The sequence below is a fragment of the Lepus europaeus genome, chromosome 11 (assembly GCF_033115175.1).
Source record: "Lepus europaeus isolate LE1 chromosome 11, mLepTim1.pri, whole genome shotgun sequence".
NCBI lineage: Eukaryota > Metazoa > Chordata > Mammalia > Lagomorpha > Leporidae > Lepus > Lepus europaeus.
In genome coordinates, this window is record NC_084837.1 from 31,072,054 (window position 1) to 31,081,887 (window position 9,834).

The following is a 9,834-nucleotide window of genomic DNA, read 5'->3' on the forward strand; positions in this document are numbered from 1 at the left end:
AACACCTTATATGAAATTACTTCCTTTTAGGGGACTGGAAACCCCTGGGGCTGTTTCTGTCAGTCACACTATAACCAAGCCTTTGAGCTAAGTCATTTCTGGCATGAATGTAAAGGAAAGGAGCTATAGTTGAATATTCTGGAATATAGTTGAATATATTGTGAAGACCATTACCATGGTTAGCTGCTGATATCAAGCTGTTGTTCCCTGATACCATTAACAATTGGTTTACCTAATTTCTTTTTCAGATTCCAGGCTCACTCTAAATATTTAGTGAGTTTTCCTGCTTATTTGTAGGAAATTTCTAATTTAGAAATTTTAGCATATTATGTATTTTTGAAAAAAACATTTTAAATGATTATACTATACACAAGTCACATAGACACTCTAAAATTAGTCGGCCAATACCTCTTTGCTGATTTCTAATTAGACTGAATTTTCTTCAAATGCTTTTGGCAATCTTGATTTTTATTTTAAAAGTGTTCATGTTCTTTGCTTTATTTTATATTGGCATATTTTTCTTTTAAATTATAAAATGCTAGTATTGATATCTTAGTATACACTAATTTTTAAAAAAGATTTATTTATTAATTTGAAAGTCAGAGTTACACAGAAAGAGAAGGACAGACGGAGAAAGAGAGAGGTCTTCCATCTGCTGGTCCACTCCCCAGCTGGCCACAACAACCGGAGTTGTGCTCATCCGAAGCCAGGAGCCAAGAGCTTCTTCCAGGTCTCCCACATGGTTTCAGGTGCCCAAGGACTTGGGCCATGTTCTACTGCTTTCCCAGGCCATAGCAGAGAGCTGGATTGGAAGTGGAGCAGCCGGGACTTGAACTGGTGCTCATATGGGATGCCAGCACTGCAGGTGGCTGCTTTACCCACTACGCCATAGCGCCGGCCTCAGTATATACTAATTTTAATTCTTCACATTTTCCTTTGATCTTTTATGATGTGCAATTTTTGTATAGTCATATCTGTTAATATTATACTTTGTGATTTACTTGTGTCCTGCAAAACATCACTTCACACAAGGACATAGTCTTCTACATTTTATTCTATTGATCTTATGCAAGTAATTTTACTTATTTATTTGGTTAGTTTATATTAATGGGAATCTAAATCTCTCTCCTCATCTCCCTCCTCTCTATAAGGTCAACCTGCGACCCTTGTAGTGTCTATTAAATATTTAATATTGATGTTTTACATGAATGTTTCTTAAAATGTGTTTCTTTTTTATTTGAAAGCCAGACACACACACACACACACAAATATTGGGGGAGATCACGAGATCCAGATTGATCTTGCATTAATTAACTCCCCAAATGTCTGCAAGTTAGGATTGGGCAAGGTGGAAGCCAGGAGCTAAGGGCGGGGAACTGAATATGGGTCTCTCACGTGGTGGTGGAGTCCCAACTACTTGAACCATCATCTGCTGCCTCCCAGGGTATGCATTAGCAAAAAGCTAAAATCTGATTGGAACTGGGACTGAAATTTATACAAACTTATATAGGATGCGATGTTCCAAAGTGCATCTTAATTGCTACACCAAGTACCAGTCCTTTTCTATGGATTTCCTATGATATTTTTACATTGTACCCTATTCTGTTTTATAGGGTCCATTTCTGTCATATAGGCTACTCCTTTACAGGATCTCCTTGTTTCACTGCCGATCTGTTTCTTATGTTTCCTGTCTATCTAATTTATGCTTTTAAAACAGCCATCTGCAACCATAATTAAAGTAGGCGACATAAGACGGTATATGAAAAAAGATACTATTTTAAAGAATTCTTTAAAAGGAAACAAACTTTTTGGCATATCCCAGACTAAACTTCCCAACTTCTATTTCTTTTTTCTCAATATCTAACTTAATCTAGCAATGATAATTGCTCCTACCCCTGCCTTACAAAGTATTGGTGAGAACTGCGACAGTGTATGTTCTATAGGAAGAGCTCAGGATTGCAGTCAGTCACACTTGAGTGTGAACATTGGCTTTGACACTTACCTGGTTAACTGGAGTCAGGCAACTTAGTCTCCCTGAGCCTTGATTTCTATACCCATACTATGACCTAATTATATTATATGTTCTACATTGTTCTCTTAGTTATGTAGTGATGATTTAATAGATCAAAGTAAAATGAAGTGGCTGTTATCAATATCTGCATCATATTTATTCTATTTTTACCTGGATAAATTAGTGTTTCAGGATTTTTTTTTTTCACAAAGGGAAGGAAAGATAGAGGCAAAAACCTGTGCACAAAATCTTTGGTCCCAATTCTTTGTGTTGTGAAATTACACAAAATGGTGCACATTTGACAAAGCAGACCTTGGAACATACATTCTATTGTCAATGTCCTCAATTTTGAAGGTACAGCCCCTTCAAAAATGTGGGAGTCTTTTAAAATAACCCATAGCACAATACATTTTTACCATGATGTCTTGGCAGTCAAGAGAGAGAAGAGGGAGTGATTATCCTGGTAGTCTGATTCTCTGAGATGCTGGTAGTTGGTTATTTGCTTTCTTCTTGGAAGAGTGTGGGCCCCTTGGACTGTAGCTCTTTGGTCATAGATTTTTGAGGCTAGAAGACTAAACTCATTTCCATAAGACTAAACTCATTTCCATCAGAGTTTTTATTATAGTAGCTGAGGCTTTTACTGTAGTAACCAATGCCTTTTCACTCAGCAGTGGCCATATCCTAGGCTAAAGAAGGAGCTAGTCAATTTGCGTATATTAAGTTCTCCTTCCAACATTTCAAGTACATTAGACACTTACATCCTTTTTACGGGCATGTATTTCAACAGCAAACCCAACAATGGCACTTACTGCACCATCCTAAAGCAAATAATCATTTTCCTGAAATCAAACTCAGTCTACTTGAAACCCAAATCCTTGCCAATATGTGATTTAAAGCATCAATTTAAGATAATTTATTTACCAGTGTTGACTTATTAAAATGACCACCTTAGGCTAATTACCTGGAAAGCATTACAGGATTTCTTGTTGGAGAAACTAGTCTTCTGAAAGATATTTTTTATTGATGCTTTTGGACTCCCTCTTGTCTCTGGTTCTTGGAATAGCTGAAGAAAGCCTGAAGCATACCTCTCTAAATGCCAAAACCCTTAATCTCAACCAGTGCTGCTTTTGTTCTGAATCCTAGCTCTCCTTCATGGGGTGGATTAGGGGGCAAAGCTCTCATTATTTCTCTACTGGCTCCCTTGACAGAATTCAGGCCTCCCAATGACGCCATAGATTATCGTGCATTTGTTTTGTGTCTGTGTAGCCTTCCTTCTACTCCTGATATCCCAGTCTACATTTTCAGAATTCAACTGCAGCTCTCACCTGGTTATCCACTGGAATATATTTTTAAATGTTGCTTATCAAACCTATGTACATACTTTTGAATATGCAATGCCTTGTAAAACATAAGACATGTTATACATTCAGAGTAGTACCATGTTGCTCCTTTCTTTCTATTCATTTCTATTCCTTTTCCTTTCCCACTCCTGAAGACATTTTTCTTAACTTCGGTTGCTTTTAAAATGTTCTAATTCTGGACTGTTTTCCTTACCCTTAGCAGCAACACCTTTCTCACCAGGCAAATATCAACCAGGAGCCCTCCACCCGGTCTTCTCCCTGGCTCCAGTTCAGCCAGAGATTCAGCCATGCCCACTCCTTGTCTGAAGGGATATTCTGTTCTTCCTAGGCTTTATACCCGGAAACAGTTCCCCTTTTTTATAGCTATAGTGCATTTTTATTGCATAATTTCTTTAATACTTACTCAATTGAAATCAAAGCTGAAGTTTCTTCCTCCTAAAACATCACTTGCTTTTCTTCAACAATACTTTTATTCAAGTTTAAACTCAACTCTGCTTACCTTTACCATTAAACTTCTTGACAGACTCTACAACAGTTTTTGGTTTCCACTTTCTCATTGTCCAAACATCAGCTCACTGTGATTTGAGCTTTAATTTTGCTCCCATCCTGAGGCAGTTCTTCCTAGGGGCACTGATGACTTTTTCTAAAAAAAAATTAGTTATTTGGGGCCAGTGCTGTGGCTCAGCAGGTTAGTGCCTTGGCCTGAAGCACCAGCATTCCATATGGGCATTGGTTTGAGACCCCACTGCTCCATTTCTGATCCATCTCTTGGCTACGGCCTAGGAAAGCAGCAGAAGATGGCCCAAGTCCTTGAGCCCCTGCACCCACGTGAGAGACCTGGAAGAGGCTCCTGGCTCCTGGCTTTAGATTGGCACAGCTCCGGCCGTTGTGGCCAATTGGAGAGTGAACCATCGGTTGGAGGACCTTTCTTTCTCTCTCTCTCTCTTTCTGCCACTCCTTTGTGTAACTATGACTTTCAGATAAATAAATAAATCTTTAAAAAATAAAAAAAATAAATATTTATTTATTCATTTGGAAGGTAGAATTACAGGGAGGGACATACAAACATATATGCACACACACACACACTCCTAGGGTGTGGTGTGGTGGAGATCTTCCATCCACTGATTCACTCCCCAGATGGCTGTAATAGCCTGGGCTGGGCCAGACTGAAGCCAGGAGCTTGGAACTCCTTCTGTGTCTCCCACATAGGTGTCAGGGGTACGTGTACTCATGTCATCTTCCACTGCTTTCCCAGGGCATTAGTAAGGAGCAGGATAGGAAGCAGAGGCACAGAGACTTGAACCACACTTACATGGGATGCTGGTATTGTAGGAGGTAGCTTAACCCATTGAGCCACAATGTGGGCCCTCACTGATGATTTTTTAATCAAATAGGTTGATTGAAATATTTTATTCCTAGCCTTTCTATGACACTAGCTAGTCGCTGTTATTTTTTTCCACATGATTTCCCTGGCACCACTCTGTTTTATTTTTAATTTTTAATTTTTTTATTTTTAGAAACTTTTATTAAGAGAATAGGTTTCATTTTCATATATTTCATAGAAACAGTTCTAAGAAGATAACCATATTTCCCTCCCTCAACCTCTCTCCTTCCTTCCTTTTTTTAAAAACAATTTTTGTGAAGATATAGTTTTAATCCACTCCATAATCACTCTGCATTCTCCTTCTTAGGAACCGTCACAGTTCCCCTGAAATCATTTCATGAAAATCAGGAATCCAGGGCTTCCCTTGTGTGTGTGTTCTCTCTCTCTCCCTCTCGGTCTCTCTCTCTCTCTCTCTCTCTCTATATATATATATATATATATATATATTTTTTTTTTTCCCCTCTCTCTCCTTCATTCTACTGAGGGGGAAATAAAAAATACACAATTAAGTTATAGTGTCAGGTGGTAGTTACATGTGTATGTATATTTTTTCCAAGCTATATCCTGACTGTAATCATTTCAACCTTCTTAACAATTTCATCAATTATGATTTGGCTAATTTTAATGTACCAGTTAGAATCAAAAGCTCACTGAAAGAGATTGCTTGTTCTATGAAAGCAGAAATTGTACTCCTTTAATTCCTACAAAGACTCAAGATTAGGGCTTTATACATCTTGGGCACTCAACGACTTTATGATACTTGTAAATAGTCGCTGTGACAGTAGGTGACTGTGTTTTCCTGAGAAAGTTCCTCATAAAATAAAGTATAAAGAATAAAAATAGATGCCACTCTTACCAAGTGCAATTTCCTAAAGATTATTTTTCTGAGAACTAAAGCTAAAGAAATAACTTTCAATTACACACAATAAATTTGTATTCAAATATGACCTGTTCCTGGAAAATTGAATAGAATAATAATATTCTTAAAGCAACTAGGCCCCAGGACCATTATAGACCCTGTACCTTGCTGGAGATTCTCATTAAGTAGTAGATGAAAATGATTTTACATAATCATGTTAATCACAAGATGAAGATGTAAAAATGTATGAAATCTTTGAGCACTGCAAATAATTTCAGAAATACTCTGGTTTTACCTTTTCCTTTTATAAGAGAGAAAATTGAAGCCAGAGGGCTTAAATGAGTTCATCAATTTCACTTAGCTAATTAGTGGCAAAGCAGGGTAAATCTAAATTTCGAGGCTCATGGTTTATGTTCTTTACATTATACAACAGTGATCAGAAATAGCCCAAGTTGTCAATTCTTACAGAAAAATCAGGCCCACTTTAATTCTTTAATTGAATAAATAGACCTTTCTCTACATCTGAATCTTTTTTATTTTTTCTACTTTAGTTTTGTAAAGTGCTGCACAGGTGAAGAAAATCAGAGCAATTGCTTTACTCAAGACAGTGAGTACAGTTTTTCCAGGTGATATTAGTGTTGGTGGTTATGCTGCTTTTTTTACATGACTATTTGTGTTTTTCAAATATACAAGGTAGCTATCTCATGTGTACATATTTTATCCTTTATTTGGTCCGTAAATATCCATTGGGATGCACTTTATTTAAGTCATAATACTAGGAATTGAGAACAGAAAGACAAATTACAGTGTCATTTTTGTTTTTGAAGATGATGTGAGCATGCATTGAGAATTAATTGAGGCTGGCACCACGGCTCAATAGGCTAATCCTCCGCCTGTGGTGCTGGTACACCGGGTTCTAGTCCCGGTCAGGGTGCCAGATTCTGTCCCAGTTGCCCTTCTTCCAGTTCAGCTCTCTGCTGTGGCCCGGGAGTGCAGTGGAGGATGGCCCAAGTGCTTGGGCCCTGCACCCCATGGGAGACCAGGAGAAGCACCTGGCTCCTGGCTTCGGATCAGCGCGATGCGCCGGCTGCAGCAGCCACTGGAGGGTGAACCAACGGCAAAAAGAAGACCTTTCTCTCTGTCTCTCTCTCTCACTGTCCACTCTGCCTGTGGAAAAAAAAAATTAAAAAGTTAAATAAGTTTTAAAAAAAGAATTAATTCATTCTGGTGCGGTGAATACAGCTGCTGCTTAGGATGACTACATCCTGTATCTGACTGCCCATTGGATTCCTGGCTACTCTGCTTCATTTCTGGCTCCTTGCTGATGTACCTGGAAAGTAGCAGATGATATGTCCCTGCAACCCACAGGGGAAACCTAGAGTTTCTGGTTCTTGTCTTCTGCCTGGCCCAGCCTCAGCTCTTGTAGTTATTTGGAGAGAGAACCAGCAGATGGAAAATTTCTCTCTCCACCTCTCTCTGTCACCATACCTTTCAAATAAATAAATAGGTCTTCAAAAAAAGCATGCAAACACTAAGTTATAGGATGTATAATCCCAATAACCAGATAAATACAATTTAAACTTATGGGCACTCTAAATGTATATGTAAAATATGATATTGTGTGACTACAGAGAGAGAAGTGGGAAAGCAGGGGCGGGGCAGAAAGCCATCACAGTGGCAATAACCTTTAAGTGGATCATGAACACTCAATAGTTGCTCTGGAAGGAATAATGATGGACAATGAGATACAAAGTAAGAGGTAAGAGGCTCTAGGTAGAGTGAATAGAGGAAGCACATTTGAATTGAAAGCAGTTCTAAGTTGTGAGAACTTAAGAGGCAGGTGAAGGAATGTCAAGAAGTAAGTTGGAGAGAGGGAGAGGAGCCAGATTTCAGAAGGTTCAGTTTGTGCATATTTAGGCACTGGTCTTTGGTGTTTCGGGGGGGAGGTGCAGCAATTCCACTCTTATAGAGGGGGGCTTAGAGGGGGGCTTAAATGACAAATACTGGTTAGCATCACTTAATACTCCATCTGCAATCCTTTTTTGTGAGCTCAACATGTTTAGGAAATTCTATATTTAGCCCAAAAACTCAGGAGCAAGATTAAAAGCCTTCAGCCATATTTACCCTCGTACTATGTATCTACCTCTAACATTAGGAACACTCACCTACATGTGGCAGTTGTTTGCAGGGCACCTCATGCTCTGCTAGAGAAAATAACTTGCTTAAAACTTGTTTCTTTCCCCCAGTGAAAGAAAAGCCAACTTTCAGAAGTAGCTTGGAAATAAAGAAGATTCCAGAAGCTCTGAGATTTGTTGCTTCTTCATCAATGTTGTAAATCCATTCCTTACATCATTACCTATTTTTCATATGCTAGGAAAACTCCTGAATAGCACATTCCTCTCTCATATGCTGAGTACTCTGTCACTGCCCAGCAAGCTTGCCACCACTAGACACCAGATCTTTGAAATCACAGATCTTTCTCTAGAAGTGCAGAGACTGGGTACTCAGAAGGTGGGAGGTTTGTACAGAGCTTGAATCTATGACTTGAGTGCTTGAACAAGGAAAATCCCACTAATGCTGGTCTCTGTTAGGATCAAGTTATCTGATTTGGCATGTGCTGCCTGCAGTCTCACAAAGCTGTCAGCAGACACCCAGAGCTTGGTTATTTAAGTTTCTCACATATCCATGATCAGGGTCCAGATCTCATTTGTTTTTAGGGTTTTGTATGAAGTATGATTTAACAGGAGTTTGGTGAATTCCATGTAGTAAGGACTGGAGATTTGGATAAAAGTTTCCTTCTTTTGCTCATGGTTTCTCATGTTCAACTTTTCTATGTCTATTCAGGCCAGGGGAAGCCGGTGGCATTTCTGTCTTTGCTTTGGGTTAACAGACACAGAGGCATGTCTGTGGGCAGGTCAGGGTAGAATAGCCCCAGGTTCCTCCTGATGAGGTAAATATTGTCCAGACTGAAGTTAAGGGTAATGTGCCTCAACTCCTTCTTGTCTGGAAAACTCATCGTGACTGCATCCGTGGTAGCCCCAGTGGCAAGCCTAGGACTCACAGATTGCTCTAGCCATCCCCCCCACCCCAACCGAGTCCCTAAGGAGATGCCACAGTTGCCACTTTCTCACCACAACACCAGTAGTATGGTCTTCATCTTTGACTTTTAGATCTAGAATCGTTCTCATCTAAAAATAACTCTGGGATACCTTGAATATGTATGCTATTTATACTATCCACTGTGTTGTGAGAGAAAGAATCCTGGCCTTAGCGTGAGTAGAACCTGAATTCAAGTTTTTGTCGTTTTACTTACTTATCAGGAAATCTTAATCCTTCATGTAACCTGGGACCTCTAATATTCTATTGTAAAATGGAAATAACAATTCACAAATGACCAAGTAAGACAGAAATTTAAAATTTGAAAATATTTATAGTTCATTATCTCATTCATTTGTTCATTATTTCAGGGACAGAAAATTTCTTGTGAAAAGAAGAAATGTATTGAGGATGTTATATTTTCAATTTGCTTCTGGGTGGTCCTCTGGGGGAGCAGAGAGGCGGATTATTTATGTAAGGCTCAGTTAAGAAAACAAAAGCCAATCCATATGTGCTGGGTTGGGGTTAGTGTGTACAGAACTGTCAGAAGAAACTGTGAAGTGAACATCAGGAATGCTATTATTGAAAGTTAGGGGAAGTGCCTTTGAAGGCCAGAGAACTAACTTTTAAAATTCAGCCTGAGTCACCTGAGTGGATGGTTATCAAATGCTTGCCTGACAGTCACTCTGAAAACTGTGTTGTATAATCTAAATCATTTAACAGAATTCTTTACAGTTTCACGTTTTGAACCATTATATGGGAAGCCTCATGTGGCAAATAACTGAGGTAGGGCCATGTCCAACATTCAGTGAGAACTTGAGATCCTTAGTCTATGTTGCTCATGAGAAATGGAATCCTGTAGGAAAACATATGAATATTTTACATGGCTGAGTTAAGGTTAGGCCTAACAACACATAGGTGTGTGACTATATTTAGAATTGAGCATAGAAGTTGATTATTCTCTGTTTGAGCCTTGAGATGACTCAGTGCTACTGGATACCTTGATGTTAGCATTGGGAGAGATTCTGAGCCAGAAGATTCGTTTAAATCACACATAGAATTTGTCCTAGAGAAACTGAGAAATAACAAACATTGGTTTAAGCCATTAAATTTGGGGAAT

At 38.9% G+C, this 9,834-nt stretch overlaps 1 pseudogene; it reads right to left on the reverse strand.

Annotated features, from left to right (window-relative positions):
• LOC133770450 (DNA replication complex GINS protein PSF2-like) overlaps positions 1-8,634 on the reverse strand; it is a 48,109-nt pseudogene extending 39,475 nt beyond the window's left edge.
• Positions 8,635-9,834: the final 1,200 nt, after the last annotated feature.